The sequence below is a fragment of the Macrobrachium nipponense genome, chromosome 31, assembly GCF_015104395.2.
Source record: "Macrobrachium nipponense isolate FS-2020 chromosome 31, ASM1510439v2, whole genome shotgun sequence".
NCBI classification, from domain to species: Eukaryota; Metazoa; Arthropoda; class Malacostraca; order Decapoda; family Palaemonidae; genus Macrobrachium; species Macrobrachium nipponense.
The window spans coordinates 54366162-54378789 of NC_061093.1; the positions used below are offsets into that span (position 1 = coordinate 54366162).

Here is a 12628-nt window from a genome sequence, read left to right on the forward strand (position 1 = left end):
AACCAGAGACATGCGAGTTGACAGGAACCAAACCGTCATATTTGAAGTTGACAGAACACAGGCAACACCTGTTACACCTCACCATTACTACAACCCTCCCCTAATTATTGTTACGAGAGACAACGACTTAATCAACCAATTAAAATGTCCAAAAATGTCGTAGTATCAGGTGTGCATAATCTTAGCGAAACTAGTGATGATGACAATATTCCACCGGCACAACCCAAAAAGAAATGTCCCAAAACGGAAGAAACCAGCCAGGAACCTTCCAATAGTGAAATTCTTCAATTGTTATTATTACAGAATCAAACATTATTGAAACTAGTGGAGAAAGGGTAAGGTTTAATATTCTGTTTTTATATAAAAACGTCTTGGATAGCAGCGGATATAGACTGACGGTCAGTCACAAGCATGGCAGTAAAAGGTAAACAATGAGCCGGAACGGACCGTGCGGTAGTTATAATCGCAAAAGTTGAGAATAGGTAAATTTCGAGACCGAAGTACATTATCATATAATCCTAAACTATGTGTAAAGTGAGCCTAAACATTATATGGGATAGATACACATATGCCAAAGGTAATTAATGTTGTAAGGTGAGGTGTTCACTAGTTTTGCCTTACGTTCCAAAGAGCCGAGTAGCCTAACTTTTTCTAACTTTGAGTTTAACATACTACGTCAATCTAGGCTACCTATTAGCCGCTCCCTTCCGCCTATCCCACCGAGATCCTATCGTCGACATTTAACTGGAGGGGTTCCTGTCAAAGGCGGCATAATTGCGCCTACCTCAGCTAATGGGTAGAATTTTATATCACACTCGTTTCCTTTCGATATAATGGTTTACCCCTTACCATGAGGAACTGCGTCTTAAGAATTTCTGACAGGTCGGCTATATAAATAATTTAAGATGATTACTGTAGAGGCTATATAAATTTAAGTATGGGATATTAGTGAGAGGATGCCGATTGACCTGAATTAACCAATGAAGGCCATTTGAGCCTAGAACCCGATTGCCTGGCTTCAGCCCTCTAGGTCTGCTGCTGTCCAACCTGATTTGTAAATTCATGAGCCATATTATAGACATCAGTTAAACTTTTATTATCAAATTTGAGTCTAGGTTTTCACTCCTAGTTGCAGAAGGGGTTGGTTCGACTGCAAAAAGGAATGACAATACTCCTCCTAAGCGCCCTCGCCGTAAAGTAGATTTACCTGAGAATACAAATGAAGATTATTACAACTTATAATGAAGATAGTAGTGACTATGAAGAATTTAACCCGCTTACCTTTAACAAACCTATTCCTACTTATATATCAACAATTTTTAATGCTGTGCCCTTCCTTTCATAGAGATGGGGAAAATACAATTAAATGACTCCCTAATTGCATTAACATTAAGTGAAGGAGACAAGAACTCTCATGATCAATTCTTTGTTTGTAATCATAATAAAGAACTTGCAGACCTTTTCAAATTGATAAATTTGCCAAAGTTGAACTTTTGGCCAAGTGGCAGGTTGTTTAATGAAGATTTCAAGAAGAAATTTCACTTTGATATTGAAAAACATTAAAAAAATGGCTATATCTTCTTTTCAAGGGCATGCAGGTCTGGCGCAATTAGCTTACCCCTCTAAGATTAAACGATATTGATTTCATTACTAAAGTGATAATTGGGCCTTTCAGGAAACACATTGATCTAATTAAAGTTTAATCGCCCATTCAGAAGTAGATCTTTACCCAGGAACCTCAATTTAGATACCAGAGATGTCTATTATTAAAGCTGAAACTAATGATATATGGGTCTTATCAGATGGTCAAAGGAAAGCTATTGCTTCGTGCTTTCGAGGCGGTCCCCTTCCTAGAGGAGGCGACATTATCTCTAGAGGTGGAAGGTTCAACTTTGGCAAGCATCAGGGCTACCAGAGGGAAATTTAACTTTTTACAGAGGATTCAGGGAAGCTTTGGGTTCAGGAATAGGTTCAATCCCTACAGGCGAGGTATCAAGAGAGGTGGCCGAAGAGGGGGAAGGAGTACAGGGGGACAGACAGCAATTAATTCAGACGTCAAAGATAAGAAACAAAACTAATTATGCTTTAATTCTTAATACCATCGAGCCCTGCTCGGACCAAGAGGAAAATAACATGGAGCTACACAGTAAAGATAAAAATTTGGCAAATGTACCCACTAACAATTCAATGATATTGGAAGAGTTAAATTTCCCTAAAGAAGCCTCTAGCTCCAAGGAAACCTCTCACGCCCCTCCAGTAAGTGGGATAGGTAGGTCATTGACAAATAAATTAAAAAATTGGCAAAAACTCCCAAATTCTTCTTTTGCATGCAACTTGATCAGTAAGGGTGTGAGACTCCCATTTACAAATAAAAATAAGGCTCAAAAGACTTTGAAAAGATTAGGGGTTGATAGATATTATTCTTCTAGCAGCAAGAGAATATTACTAGAGAGAGAATGTAACAGATTACTAGACCTAGGGGTAATAGAACAAATTAACAGAAATTCTTTCTACTACTCTAACCACATATTTTACAAGCTTAAACCCGATGGGAGCATTCGCCTAATCTTCGATATGAAATTGCCTTAACATTACTATGATCAAGAAACCTTCTTTCTCTATGCTGAAACCTACTATATTCCCTTATTTGCATTTAAACAACTGGGCATGTAGACCTGATTTAAAGGACGCTTATTGGCACGTCCCTCTTCATTCAAGTGCTCAAAGATTCTTAACGTTCAAATTAGGAAAGCGTAAATTCAAATGGACGGTTGTTCCCTTCCGGTTAAAGACAGCTCCCTACATCTTTTCCAAACTAATGTACACAGTAGTTAAATACATTAGGAAGAAATATAATATACTCATCTTTAACTACTTAGATGATATACTCATATTGGCAGATGACTTTAAGTGCTCCCGGAGCTGGGTTGGCAAATATCTATTAAAAAGTCTGTTATTCATCCAGTGCAAAAGATAGAATTCCTGGGAGTTCATTATAACTTGGAGAACAAAACAATGAGACCAATGCAGAAAAACATTGATAAATGTATCAGGCTTGCCAATACAGTATCCAACTTGAACAGATCTGACCTCAAATTATATCAAAGATTGATAGGATCACTTAACTTCTGTTCCTACTACACCTTTTATGGTAGATACCATCTTAAATTCCTTCACAGATTTCATAGATATTTTGCTAAAGGATATAGAATCATTCCTCCTCCTTTCAAATCCTTTCTAGAAGAATGGAAACAGACTAACATGTATAGTGATATAAACATTCCTAATAATCAAGTAGATCTAGAACTATTCGCAGATGCATCCAACTTTGGCTGGGGTGGAGCATTAGTAGGAGAACATGGCATACTCTCAACTAATAATACATGGCTACAAAATGAGAATACTCTGCACATTAACATTAGAGAACTACTTGCATGCATTTACTGTATAAAACACTTCAGAGACAAACTAAGAAACAAATTAGTACTAATTCACATAGATTCACAAGTAACAAACTGTTGGGTCAAAAAACATGGTAGCATTAGGAACAAATCGCCCAGGAGGCCATCAAAGTGTTACTAAACATCAAAGGAAAATACAACATAGACATTCAAACTAAATGGATAAAGGGAGGGAAGCAATGTGATGGCTGATTCCCTATCGAGAGACTTTGGTTCCATACATCCAGAAGCCACTCTTGACGATAATCTATTCAAATTAATTTGCACATATATGAATTTCTCTCCTGAAATAGACCTTTTCACCAATGGCTTTAATTCTAAATGTAAAAGATTTTGTTCTTCCGTACCCAACACAAAAGCAATCAGTAATAATGCTCTTCACATTAGCTGGGAAGGTTCTTCTCCTCTTTATGTTTTTCCCCCAGGCTTCTTACTGCATAAAGTTGCTTTTAAGATATATAACGAATGTAATAACAACATGCTCTTCTGCACTGTTTCCCAGGAAACGGAACCATGGATTCCCCTAGTCAAGACAGTCTCCAAGGAATACCGGAAGTACAAAGTCAAAGCAGAAGGCTGCCAGATACTTCATATGGACTGTACCTTACCCTTAGCGCAACACCACTTAAATTTGATCGCCTTCAGAATATAAAAGATCATCTACCTTCCATATTTCCTCCAGAGATATGCAACAAAATTACTTCCAATTTACGAGACAGCTCCATGGCCAAGTACCAAAATCTCTTCAGTAGCTTTAAAGAGTTCATACACAATAAATATGGAAGTAACAACAAGTTCCCTCTTTTATCAGTGCTAATCTATTTTAACGAATTAATAGACAAGGGCCTAGCATACAACACACTAAAAGGACACCGAGCTGCTCTTGGACCAGTTTTGAAGGGATGCTTTCCCAATTATTGTCTAGCATAAGACAAGTATGTTAAGCTTAGCTTGATGAGTACCTAAAGAAGACACCCGCAATTCTCATCAATTTCCAGGCTGGGATCTTGATAAAGTGGTTTCCTTCCTCAACACTACAAGAGATGATTCTATGCTGCTCATGATTCAGAAGACCTTTGGCTTGCCCATTGAGAGCTAACCAATTTAATCATCTATGTATCTCCAGGAGCACTTTCACGCCAGAAACCACTGTGTTAAGGAACCACCCTTCCTTCATGGCCAAGAATCAGAGAAACAATTACACTCCTATTAAATTCAGCTTTTAGGTGTCACCCTACAAGCCAAAAATTGTCCAGTTAGACAATTAAACTTTTATCTGGAGTACACAAATAAAATCTGTGCAGAAAGGAACATAGATAGGGAAGACCATATTTGGCTGGATGAAAACTTCAAGATCATGTCCCTTCCAAGATGAGGCAGCTATTCAGGGACTGTATTTTCAGAGCTGATCCCAATGCCAGAAAACACTCCACCAATTTCCACTCTATCAGAGGTCAAGCAGCTTCAAGGATGATGTATAATGGAGTTACGCTGCAAGAGATAATGACTTGTCTTCTGTATTTGGGTCATTTTATGCTCTCCTCGGTCTACAGGGAGCTTTCGATGCAGTCGTTGCAGGACTTCATCTTCATACCCCCTGAAGTATCGGGTGAGCAAAACCAGTTGGTCTGAAAGGCTGAAGCCTCTCTCTCTAGAACTGACAGTTTACTTGTGAACCTAAGTTCTGGAGAGAAGAGGTGAGGCATTTCAGACCCAGGGTCTAGTTCACCCTCCAACCCTACCCCCGTAACCGAGGAGACCATTCTGGAGGAAATAAGGATTTGTAAAGTAATTACATACAAAAGTCAACAGCTTACATGTTTCTGAAGGCCAACCATAACATTTTTCAATTATTCATAAATTTCTTTAAGGTATACTTAGACTCTTATCCTTGCATTTAGAGGAGATGCAACTTTTAGGTAACAAGATAGGAATATCTTGGAAAGGGGAGGTGAACTACTGTCACATTATATTATCTTAGAATATAAAGAGGAATGGAAAATGTTAAAATTCACAAATTGGAACTTTAAGTTACTACTTGTAGTAATTTGCAATCTCAAATAAATCTCACAACATGAAAATGGAATGGTAAGTACAGATATACTTCATAGCAACTTGCAACTTCAAATATGGCGGTTTGGTTCCTGTCAACTCGCATGTCTCTGGTTGCTCCGCCTCGATGGGCGTGGTTTGTGCTCGCTTACGGCTGTCTGGGGGAGGAGCCAGGGGTGTGTCATAGCAAAACCAGTGGGTCTGAAAGGCCTCGCCTCTTCTCTCCAGAACTTAGGTTCACAAGTAAACTGTCAGATCTTAAAAAAAGATTCTAACCAATCAGGACACTTTAGAAGGGACAAGAGACAGTTAAAAATGGCAAAGTACAGAAACTACAAACAGTCAGTTCAAAGATGACAAGGTCAAAGACAGCTCCTCTTCGATTCTCTAACAGAGTAAAAGTAGAAGTCTCAAAATTCTCTGATAAAGCTCAAACGTCCCTAAGAGAAGGCTAGTAATTAAGTAATCAGGAGGATGAGAAGTGATAAGTGATTCATCCTTCAACACTGATGCTGCAAATCAAGAGTCCCCATTAGAAGGACAGTAATTAACTAATCATGAGGATGAGAAGCATTAAGTGATTCATACTTCAACACTGATGCTGCGAATCTGAGTACGAGTCACCATTGGTATTATTTGAAATGAAGATGGAGTGTTTGAAACCCTAGTTTTTACCAAGGACTAGAAAGGAAGGAGATTCAAGAGAATGATGCAAGAATGATAGGACTAACCATTTTTGCTATGTATTCATATGCTTAGGTTGAAGTTAGCCAACTGGCTGAATAAAGTTTTGCTGTCAAACAAAAAATAATTTACATAACAGTATAAGACTTAGAGTTTTTTTTATATATATATTCTGTAAGAGTAAGTGATAGTTTTAAAAAGGAAACTATCGTTCATTTGTTACTGAGTACTTCCCCCTCTTACCCAGAAACTTTGTTCTGGGCGTTTTGAGTTTACGTCCGTGGCTTTTGCTGTGACCACATTAGTCAGGTTTGGGATAACATGGAGTCATGTCCTCGACAGAACAGCAGCTTAGAGGCATGGTGACTTTGTTAAGCAGCAGACATTGGCTGCCTGTAGTCATCAGCAGCTGAGCTGTGTGATGGCCTTTTGGACAACGGAGCCTGTCCTGACATATCTACTACATGGATTGTCTGTTTGAGGAGAGATGATTATACCGTAATCATCTGGGTGTTGGCCTTTTGGGCAGTGGTGTCTGTCTTGACGTTTCTGCAGAGATCATCTCTTTTTGTGTGTGACGCTTCTTGGAGTTTAATTATACCGTATTAGTATTTATTTGAATTTAGCATTGTTTGTGATTGTTACTGAAGCTGTCTTTTGATTTTGTATCATTATCTATTATTATGGTTTGTTATGTAATTTGATGATTAATTGCTGCTTGTTTATTGCTTTTGTGTTAAGCTTTATTATTGTTTTATGCTGCCGCGAGATGTAGCCAGTGTTTATAGATTTGTATAATCTTGTTTACAGAACTTGGAACTAATGTTTTCTGTCTGTGCATTGTTATTTTATCGTAAAGTAACTTTGGTTTAGCTGCATCGTTATTTTCTTATTTCGAACCGACTCCTGTTTATGTAATTTATGCAGTTATATTTTAATTTGACTCATTGTAGTATTTAAATTGACTGAATCATTGATTACTTTTTCATTGATTTGCTTATTGTAACTGTATTTGTAACAGTGTGTTCTTTGATGGTGATATTGAGTGTTAATTTTTTTTACCAAACCTGAACTCACTTGTACATATTGCATTTTTGTACAAAATAAATAGCTTTAAGGTAACTGTGGTTGTTTTGTTGAACTCCTTCCTCCATTGTTTGTCCCAATTTCTGCCAATGATTCCAGTCCCATTTCCTTTTTGCATTTAAGAACCTGCAGGACCGAGTGCGGGCCATTACAATATATAAACTTCCTCTGTCAGGTTACAGAAGCCTTGAGGCTTAGTTGCTGACCAATTACCAGATGGGGCTCAGTCAGTTTAATGACATGATTACTACAGGCAATTCAAAATGCCATTTGGGGATGTTCAGGCATCATCAACCCTTGGTAGCAATGTGACTAGCCAACATATCATGGCCATAAGAAACTAAAAACACCTACAGGAAAAAAAACATGTGGGTAAATACATAAATTAGATGGGGCCATCTGAAACACGGCACTAGAAGCCTACTGTAGCTAATCAAGCCTCGGGCACATCTGGAATAGCCTAACCACCTAGCGCCTAATCTTCCCACTAACAGGCAATATGTCACCCTGACTGAAAATGTGCACAGAGGAAAAAAGCACACAAGTAGAAACATAAAGGAATGTGCAAGATAGAAACGCACCTCTGGTGTATCATAGGTGTCACCAACGTATATCAAGCGTGGATTGCTAATAATTGCCACTTGATTATAATAATGGTGATAAGTAATGCAATTTTTTTCCATATGGAGTTAAAAGCAAATTTCTTCACCTAGTCGTTCAACTCGGTAGGTGAGGAGGCTTGCAGAGCAAGCAACCCCAACGTCAGTGTTGAGTCTAAGGTACTGCCTGAGCCAGAAGTGCCTTCCATGTGGTATTCTATACCTCTTATGCATGGAGGTAAAAGCAGGAATGTTAAGGAATATAAAATTGTCAAAGGGCAAGTGCTATGAGGTTTCTATGAGGTTGTGAGGACGAGACACAGGTACGCGCACATAGTTCGACGATTTGTGTTTCTTTCCATACACATACATAAGAATAACTGCAGACGTAGTCTGTGAACATACATGATATTTACATTGGCGGAAGGGCCAGAGAATTCTAAATACATCGAATGACATAAATTGGAAATTGGCAAGTTGCGAAATAAATATAAATTATCGTAACAAGGTCACGCCACACTGAAAGGGAAATGGAGTAGAAAGGTTTGAAAGGTACAACAGGAGGAAATCGTTGCAGTCACTCTTAGGGGAGGGCTAAGGAAAGTGAGATGCAAGAATGAGAATATGAACATATACTGCTGAACTTTCTTAAAATGACAATTTGTCCAAAATTGCATTTTTCCTAACTATACAAACCTGAGGTCCTTTTACAATAGGAAGGTACTAGCGGCAGCTGGATAGGTCGTAAGCTTTCGAACAAGGGGTTCGGTAGTTAACTGCTTGTCCGACAGGCGCGCGCGCGCGACTGGTAGGTAAACAAATCACTTTTGCTTTTGGCCAAGCAAAAACTGCAGAGTGAGGGGTGGCATGAGGTGGGGCTATGTGTAAAAGGACCTCAGTTTGTATAGTTAGGAAAAAATGCAATTTTGGACAAATTGTCATTTGTTCCGACACGGCATACAAACCTTCGGTCCTTTTACAATAGGAAGACTCACTTCTTGGTGGGAGGAATCTGAGTCTTTTGTGAACAGACTGGTGTTCGCCCAACCTTGGAATGCCTCCCTGGTCATAAGAGCGAGGGAGGGATCCAAGCCTCTGTCCGATTGATCGGGGTGTGCACCGCAGGATCAATGGTCAGACCTCTGGACCAAGTACTAAGAGAGAGGCAAGCGTATCTCTTCGTACCAGCAAACAAGAACAAGTTCCTATTTGCAAGAGGCAACATAACGTTATGGTTTGTCTCTTGTTGGCATCCACTTCCCCCCCCTTGTAGGAGGAAGTGGTGGATATTCGCTCCCATCCCTAGTGAAAGGGATAGGATGGGGCTCTGTCGAGTAGCTCACCGGCATCTCGTCCTTATCCAGCAAGGTGATGACCGTATCCCCCTACCCACAGGTAGAGGGGTAGAAAAAGATAGGAAGAGAAGCCAGTCACTCTCTCATTCACTTATCTATTCTTACAGTCACACCAGGACTCGATGCTGTTCAGCCTGCTAGGGTCTGGGTTAGCTAGACAACGTGTTGAGCAGCCACCACGGGTCCTAAGGAAAACGATCCAAGGACCTGTGGGCAATATCCAAAAGGTAGAAGGAGGTGCCAGTGGTCTGGTTGTACCAGACCCCTGCCTTCAGTACCTGCGCCACGGAGAAGTTCTTGTGTAACTCGAGGGAGTGTACTTCTAGGTCATCTTGGTGCTGACGAAGAGTCTTCAACACTCAGCCTGGGATGTCGAGTTTCTTCAGAAAGAGCGGTCGCGCTTTCACAGGACAAAGCAGCATCTCCTTCGCATCGAAGGCGGTGAAGTCCATTAGGGAGGGGATTGTGAAGGACTCTAACCGATCGTCAGGAACCGAAGGGTTCAGAGTCTTCGCTACGAATTCGGTACGAAATCGAGCGTCACGAATCCCCATCCCCTGGATGCTTGACTTCGCAGGAAAAGTCATGCAATTACCTCAGAGGAAAAGAAGGGAATGGTCGTATGACCTATCCCTCTTCTCGACTTCGGTGATGTCCTGTACCCATACTGGTCTATCCGTCTGCCGCGACGTTGTTGTTCTCGGGTAGTGGATAGGACACCGACACTCAATGGTGGGTGTCGATGGTATGGGTACTGTGACAAGCCGTTAGGACGAAGAAAAGATTGTTATGGAACAACCGAACTAAGTCCACAGCGAAGTTCGTAACAGACTTGGCGCTCTGACAGCTGCCTACTGACTGCGTTCGGTAGGAGGCAAGTTGTCCAAGCACCCGAGCAAGTCACGTGACCTTCGCCTTAAAAGGGTTATGCCAAGAGACTAAACAAATAATTTGTTCGTCACCGATGCCAGAAGGCAAGGTGATGACTCTCTTAAGGCATGTGCCCAACAGGCGAAAGTCAATTGCCTTCTAGAGACCGAGGTCCTTGATGGCAAGATATCTCATAGTATAGTTATTTCTCGGGTAGGAAGGAGAAACAACACTATGTGACGTTGAAGACGAAGGTGTACAGAAAATGCAACCTACGTCTTCACAGCTGAACCGAGAGAAGGATTCTCAAGATTCTGAACCTGTGCTACAAAGACTGAGAACGCTAACCGCTATTGATTGCTGTCCGGTGAGGATCGTAGTTGCAATAAAAAGCGGAGCGCTTCCAGTAATGAAGACAGGGAAACTACTGCCTGAAGAACTGCTTCTCATGGGCTGAACATTTGGAAGTAGAGCTGTCAGGTCGGAGAGTAGGCGATGTCTTCTGACATATCTGTTAATTCGGGGCGAGCAATGAAATTGCACACCTACGAATACGAGATATTTTGAAGACAAACTCAGATGTCTGCAAAAATCATTCGCATTATCGCAGTGCGATGCAGCGGTTGACTAGTACAGACTTCTGTTACCGTGCGGTAAACAGAAAGATGAAAGAGTCCAAGAGATATCTCTGTTGAAAATTCTCGCAATGTCGAAGGCGATGAAATCGAGCGTCACAGCAGTAGATGGTCCTTCATTATTGCGAGAATCCCCGTTAATCAGAGACCTAAGTCCATGATTGTTGGGCAGAGATACGGTTCGGTAGTCAATCCAACCAGGGGAGAGAGAGACGTAACCGACCGTGCATCTCCGAGACCTAGCTGATACTGAGCCGCTATCAGGCAGTTCAATACGCAGTAGCTCTCGGTGACTCGTCATCCTGAGTTTGCCAGGTAATCCATTATTCCACGAAGGAATGCGTTCGGCTAGAACCATCGAGCATAAAGAATACGCTCGAGCAATTATATTTAACCGAAACGGATTTCGGTAAATACAAAAGCTGATTTGGTGTTGTCATGACAATACCAAGTATCTAAAATCGAAACTGATAACTGCTGGGAGGTTGCAGGCAACCCCGAGTTGCAGTTCAATTAAGATACAATTCGTCTCGGTCACAAACCGTAGAGTTAACTACGGTATGCGCCTACCCCACGGACAATTCAACTGTTAAGGAATCATGTCGCGAGGGTAATATACGTAGTATATTTGTAGGTTCTGTACCACCACGACCTCCATCCTAAAATCTTTTTCCCCTCGAGGAATGAGAATAAGGATTGGAGATCGACCGCCTTCGTTCTCTAGTCAAGAGAGTGAAGGAGAAGTCTTTCCCAAAGGAAAGCTTCAATGGTGAACAGAATACCGAAGACGATAGTTCAAGCCAAACTGGAAGTTCCCGTCCGTTCTTCTCTATTCCAGGTTAAGCGCCTACTGTGAGATACTCTTCTTTCAGCAGCAGTCTTCTTCCAAATGCTAGAAATTACAGGAATTCGAGCATAAGCAAGGTTCCCGATTATCGTGTAACAATTATCGGGGATCTCGCTCACTTTGGACCGTGGTCTCGCCTAAGTGTTTGGAGATCGTAAAAAACTCGAACACTCTTGAGTGCGCTAGAAATTCCGTAGAATTCTAAGCACTCTGCGAAACCCCCCACCGATTCGTCAAACGATATCGGCTGGTGGTCCTCTCGATTCCCGTAGAAATCGAGAAAGGGCAGGATCCCTCCTCAATGACCGGGGCTTACGTCAGGTAGACCCGAAGGTCCCCCCGGTAGCGCAGCCCCTAACGTGGGATCTTACAGAGAAATCTCTGTAGGATCCCTCCCCTTTCCCTCGTAGCCGTAAGGAGAGAGGGAATGGGGGAGGAATTGGATACTGGCTCGCCTTCCCAGCGGAACTAGCAGTTGGAGAAGAAAAGGAGCAGCCATCGCCTTACGGCGATGGCCTCTCAGAGCCTGGGAAAACGTATCGTCAGGAGAAAACGTTTTCCCGAGGAGGGTTACGAACTCATACTGTAGGTAAGTGTCTGCCGCCACTGTGAACGTCGTCTGGGTGGGGCTGATCGACACCTGACAGGAGAGAGCCGATACCGCTCCGACTCATTCCAGTCCTCGTCGAGGTCGAAACCTCAGGAGGACCGAAGGGGTATTTAAATACGGTGTCCGAAGACACGTAGAAACGCCTCTGTCGCAGTAGAGGAGGTGAAGTAGCTTGTTCGACCGGCCAGAACTGAGAGAGCCTTCTTGTCCGGAGACGAGAGACTACCTGGTTCAACACAGTCGGCAAGCTCCGATCGCGGCAGACCCACCGTCGATTTGGGTTCCCTCTCGGGCCCCAAAACGACTCGAGCCGAGACGTGGCTCTGCTGGTGGAAGCGGCGATCCTTCCCCGAGGTCATTGTGCTGACGAATCAGCGCCGTAACCTCGGCAAAGTTCCTCTGGATCTCGGAAGTCACAGCATCTTGCAG

At 41.9% G+C, this 12628-nt stretch overlaps 1 long non-coding RNA gene across 1 annotated transcript in view; it reads right to left on the minus strand.

The window, feature by feature from the left end:
- Positions 1–1143: 1143 nt before the first annotated feature.
- Positions 1144–12628, minus strand: part of LOC135206975 (uncharacterized) — a 46131-nt gene continuing 34646 nt past the window's right edge. Inside the window, exon 4 of the long non-coding RNA XR_010312856.1 lies at positions 1144–1207. This is a non-coding gene — a long non-coding RNA (uncharacterized LOC135206975). The remainder of the gene's footprint in view (positions 1208–12628) is intronic.